Below are 6,180 nucleotides of genomic sequence, written 5' to 3'. Positions count from 1 at the left end.
GTGCCACTTCGGGCTTTTTTTTTTTTTTTTCCTGCTTATGTGGTGCTGAGGAATCGAATCCAGGGCCTCATGCATGCAAGGCAAGCACTCTACCACTGAGCCACCTTCCCAGCCCCATCTAGTGGTTTATTGTAGATAAGAGTCTCATGGTCTACTTTCCTGTCAGGGCTGGCTTTGATTCGCAATCCTCAAATCTTAGCCTGCTGAGTAGCTAGGATTACAGGCGTGAGCCACGGACACCCAGCTCCCTGAGCTTCTTTTGCTCAAGGTTCATACTCTACCACTTCAGCCACAGTGCCATTTCTGGCTTTTTCTGTTTATGCGCTATTAAGGAATTGAACCCAGGGCTTCATGCATGCTAGGCAAGCACTCTACTGCTAAGCCACATTTCCATTCCTGTCAGAATTTTTATAACCCAAAGTAAGTCTGATTTAGGTAATTGGTTCTAGACTGGTGTTGCTGCTTTGCATATTTATTTATTATAAATAACTATAATTAGATATTTTTAAGTTATGGTGTTGATTGTATTGCTAGATTTTTAATTTTAAAACATTTTAAGTGAGCATCTCAAAATTTTCAATCTATAGGACTTTCACTTTCTTTTTTTTTTTTTTTTTTTTGTCGGTCGTGGGGCTTGAACTCTGGGCCTGGGCGCTGTCCCTCAGCTCTTCAGCTCAAGGCGAGCGCTCTACCACTTGAGCTACAGCGCCACTTCCGGTTTTCTGGTGGTTTATTGGAGATAGGAGTCTCACGGTCTCTCCTGCCCGGGCTGGCTTTGAACCGCGATCCTCAGATCTCAGCCTCCTGAGTAGCTAGGATTACAGGCGTGAGCCACCAGCGCCCGGCTTAGGACTTTCACTTTCTAAGAGAAAGTAATCTCTATAATTAGATAACTTGAGAAGTTAATGTTAACTAGTCACAGCATGCATTCCTTCACAAGACAGATTTTTAAATTTTTAAATTTTTTTTTTTTTTTAGTCCGGTCGTGAGGCCTGAACTCTGGGCCTGGGCACTGTCCCTCAGCTCTTCAGCTCAAGGCTAACACTCGACCACTTGAGCCACAGCGCCACATCCGGCTTTTTTCTTTTTGCTTATGTGGTGCTAAGGAGTCGAACCCAGGGCCTCATGCATGCAAGGCAAGCACTCTACCACTGAGCCACCTTCCCAGCCCAAGACAGATTTTTAATAGTTCTTTTGCTTTCAGCAAAATCAGTGGTGGACCTGAACTATTTGTCAGGTTATAAAGGACATGATTTGATTTTTGGAATAGTACTTAGAAACCAAAGAATTGACATTACAAAAACAAAATTACTGGGGCTGGGAAGGTGGCTCAGTGGTAGAGTGCATGCCTTGCATGCCAGAGGCCCTGGGTTCGATTCCTCAGCACCACATAAGCAAAAAGAAAAAAGCCGGAAGTGGCGCTGTGGCTCAAGTGGTAGAGCGCTAGCCTTGAGCTGAAGAGCTGAGGGACAGTGCCCAGGCTCAGAGTTCAGGCCCCATGACCGGATCCCCAAAAAGAAAAAATTACTAGCATTCTCATCTACTTAGTTTTTGAATAGTATTTCTTAGCACTTGATCTAAGAAAACAAACAGGAATTAAAATGAAAATGACAAGCCCCATGACAAAAAAAAAAAAAAAAGATGACTTTTAATTGACTTTCAGGGCTGGGGATATGGCTTAGTGGTAGAGTGCTTGCCTCACATGCATGAAGCCTTGGGTTCAATTCCTCAGTACCACAAACACAGAAAAGGCTAGAACTGGACAATGGCTCAAGTGGCAGTGTGCTATCCTTGAGCTTCAAAAGAAGCTCAGGGACAGTGACCAGGCTCAGAGTTCAAGCCCCGCCCCCCCCAAAAAAAAAAAGAAAGAAAGGAAGGAAGGAAGGAAGAAAGAACCCTGTTGATTTAGCAGTAAGAATAATCATTCATCCTAGTTTATGAAATTGAGATCTGAGGATTGTGGTTCAAAGTCAGTCTAGACAAAAAAGTCCATGAGATGCTTATCTCCAATTAATTAGCAAAAGACAGAAGTGGAGTTGTGACTCAGGTGATTGAGCACCAACTTTGAGCAGAAAAAGCCAAATAAGAGTGAGAACCCCTGAGTTCAAGCCTCAGTATGATGAGCTCATACACAAAAAAAGAACCTGAATATAACTTAGAGATGATAAAGCTCACTAATGAATAAAGTTGGTTACTGTTCTGTAGATTCTAATGGTTACATTGTATAAAGTGATTTAACCATTTTATCTTAAAATGGCAGTGTTTATGATTTACCTGAATGTACATCCATGATAATGATTGAAATTTGTGATAAAAATGCTTAGATACCAATTTAAATATCTGAGGAGATAGACACCAACTTTCTTGGGCCATTCCTGCTATGCCCTCCTTACCCTTATCTTTATCTGAGAACCCAAGGCCTCACAGAAGATCCTGCCGCCCTCTGTCTTTGTGGCCAAGAGCTCAAGTATACAGTCAATCACAGCTATACCTTCCGTAAGCAAGGTACTTGTTACATATCCATAGACTTACTGTACAAAACCTTGGTCCCGGGCTGGGAAGGTGGCTCAGTGGTAGAGCGCTTGCCTTGCATGCATGAGGCCCTGGGTTCGATTCTTCAGCACCACATAAGCAGGGGGAAAAAAAAGCCGGAAGTGGCGCTGTGGCTCAAGTGGTACAGTGCTAGCCTTGAGCTGAAGTGCTGAGGGACAGTGCCTAGGCCCAGAGTTCAGACCCCACAACTGGACCCAAAAAAAGCCCAAAACCAAAACCAAAAAACACCTTGGTCCCCACCCAGCTGGCTATGCTAATTTTGGGAGGCTCTGGAAACTTGAGGAGGTAGGGTCTAGTTGGAAGTAGGTCACTGAAGGGCCTTAGGGGCTCTCTCCCCTCCCCTCCCCTCTTTTCTCCTCTTCTCCCTTCTCTGCCCCTCTTAATTCTTCCTAGCTGTTAGGATATAGCTATCCTGCTTTGGTCATGCTCTCCCCACTATGATAGACTGAAACCTCTGAAACCGTGAAGCAAGATAAATTCTTCATCCCTTTAAGTGTTTTTCTCTGGTATTTGGTTACAGTAATAAAAGTCTGATTAAACCCTTGAACACTGTGTGTATCAATTCCTTGTCTGTAAAACCAGCATAATAGTGCTTATCTCCTTTTAGTATTAGGATCAAAAGCGGATAGCCCCTGGTGGCTCACACCTGTAATCCTACCTACTCAAGAGGCTGAGATCTGAGGATCATAGTTCAAAGCCAGCCCAGGCAGGAAAGTCCATGTGACTCTTATCTCCAATAAACCACCAGAAAACTGGAAGTGGCGCTGTGGCTCAAGTGGTAGAGCGTTCACCTTGAGCTGAAGAGCTGAGGGACAGCACCCAAGCCCAGAGTTCAAGCCCCACAACTACCACCACCCCACCAACAACAAAAAAGGATAACCAGGCTGGGAAGGTGGCTCAGTGGTAGAGCGCTTGCCTTGCATGCTCGAGGCCCTGGGTTCGATTCCTCAGCACCACATAAGCAAAAAGAAAAAATCCGGAAGTGGCGCTGTGGCTCAAGTGGTAGAGCGCTAGCCTTGAGCTAAAGAGCTGAGGGACAGCGCCCAGGCCCAGAGTTCAGGCCCCACAACCGGACCCAAAAAAAAAAAAAAAAAAAAAAAGGATAACCATGTAAAGCTTAGCAATGTATATAGCTCCCAAGAAAAGTTAGCTACCTCTCTCTTCCTCTCTCTCTGCCCCTCCCACCTCGCTCTCTCTACGGAGGGGCTTGAACTGGGTCTGGGCACAGTCCCTTAGCTTTTCTGCTTAAGGCTAGCAATGGATCCACAGCTCCATTTCCAGCTTTTTGGTGGTACCTTGGATGTAAGAGTCTCATAGACTTTCCTGCCTGGGCAGGTTCTCAGACTCCTGAGTAGCTAGAATTACAAGGGTGAACCACCAATGCTCCTAGCTCATGCTTAGAATTGTGTCTTCACATTTGTTTGACATGGAGAAAACAAGACTCTGCCATGAAATCTAAAAAAAAAACAAACAGGACTACGTGAAGTTTCCTCATTCAAGAAATACTGTCTGTGGGCTGGGAAGTTGGCTCAGGGGTACAGCGCTTGCTTCGCATGCATGAGGTCCTGGGTTCGATTCCTCACCACCACATAAGCAGAAAAAAACGGAAGTGGAGCTGTGGCTCAAGTTGTAGGGCACTAGCCTTGAGCTGAAGAGCTGAGGGACAGTGCCCAGGCCCAGAGTTCAGCCCCCACGACCAACAAAAATAAAAAAATAAAAAATAATAATAATAAAAAAGAAATGCTATCTGTATAGTACCAGACATCAATGTAGCAGCAAAGCAAACAAACCCGTTCCTTCCTTCCAGCTTACATTCTTAGTGGGCTGTGCTACAGGGAATGATATTTCACAAATATGTCAGATAAGTCACAGTAAAACTGGAGGTGGTCACAAGTGCTGTGAAGCAGCAGGAAAGGGAGAATGCTATGTGCTGGTCTGAGAGGCAGTAAGTGTACATTGTGGTCCAGGATGGTCTTTCACATTGACATTTGAGCACAGACTTCCCCAAAGCAAAAGCAGTCAGGTGGGTTTCTGAGGGGTGGGGTGAGATGTTAATCAGTATGGCTAACAAGTGCAAAGGCCCTGAAGTTAGCCAATGTTTAATATATCTAAGAAAAAGGAAGAGGGTGCGGAATGAAGAGAGAGATTGAGGAGAGTGCAGGTCATGCCATCATGCATTGCCTCCTAGTTAAGAACCAGGTATTTTCTGGGAATGAAAGAATCTATTGGCGCCGGGAAGGTGGCTCAGTGGTAGAGTGCTTGCCTTGCATGCATGAGGCCCTGGGTTTGATTCCTCAGCACCACATAAGCAGAAAAAGCCAGAAGTGGGGCTGAGACTCAAGTGATAGAGTGTTGGTCTACAGCTGAAGAGCTGGGAGAGAGCACCCAGGCCCAGATTTCAGGCCCCACGACCAAAATAAAAAAGAAAGAAAAGAAACAAAGAAAGAATCTATTGGCGAAACTGCTGGAAATGTGGCTTAGTGGTAGAGTGCCCATCCAGCATTCATGAAGCCTGGGTTTGATTCCTCAGTACCACACAAACAGAAAAAGCTGGAGGTGCTGTGGTTCAACTAGTAGAGTGCTATCCTGAGGAAAAGAAGTTCAGGGACAGTGCCCAGGCCTGAGTTCAAGCCCCAGGACTAGGGATTTGGGTTTTTTTTTTGTTGTTTTTTTTTTGGGGGGTCCGGTCATGGGGCCTGAACTCTGGGCCTGGGCGCTGTCCCTCAGCTCTTCAGCTCCAGGCTAGCGCTCTACCACTTGAGCCACAGCACCACTTCCGGCTTTTTTCTTTTTGCTTATGTGGTGCTGAGGAATCGAACCCAGGGCCTTGAGCATGCGAGGCAAGCGCTCTACCACTGAGCCACCTTCCCAGCCCAGGACTAGGGATTTGGGTAGAGGGCTCATTATCTCTCTAGCTACCATATAGGAATGGCAGCAGAGTGTGCACTTAGGAAGCCATTTCAAAAATCCAGGTAAGGGCTAGAGGCATTGTTCCTAGTGGTAGAGCACGTGATTAGCATGAAAAAGTACCTAGGTTCCACATATGCCTCACCCCGCATATATATATATATATATATATATATATATATATATGCAAATTCTAGTAGTGAGGTGATGAGTTGGGCTATCAAGACTTGGGGTTATCAGTAGAAAAATCAAGTGAATTACATAATAACACTATAACAATATATAACAATAACAATAACAACAAATGTTTTCCTTTGCAGAAAGAGAGTGCTAACAGAGAGGCTGATCTGCATGGAAGCCAAAAGTAGGAGCCTCATAAAAGGCTGCTGACAGGAATTTGCCAGTGAAGAAAGACTGAATTTTGGAGAATCAGGGTTTTCCTTCCTGCGGGGGCAGACACTGATACAGAAATAGTTTGCTGACCTGAATGATAAGATAGCTCCCTATCTTGCCCTGATTCTCTGCTCATCCAACATCCCAAGGTCCCTTAATTGGTGCTCTGACTATAATGTTCAGATTCTCATTAGGAATACATTGGTATCAATTTATTGGTATCAATTTCTTATGACTATGATGTGTCTCACACACACATCCAGAAGAACTGACAGCCAAGATCAAGCTGAGCTCATCAGTTTCTTTTATACTGTGCGGCCTAACAGG

This window comes from Dipodomys spectabilis, unplaced genomic scaffold, assembly GCF_019054845.1.
Source record: "Dipodomys spectabilis isolate Male_0828 unplaced genomic scaffold, ASM1905484v1 ptg000002l, whole genome shotgun sequence".
In the NCBI taxonomy this organism is placed as follows: Eukaryota; Metazoa; Chordata; class Mammalia; order Rodentia; family Heteromyidae; genus Dipodomys; species Dipodomys spectabilis.
The sequence above is the reverse complement of the archived record's forward strand: the minus strand, read 5'-3'. Positions refer to the sequence as shown.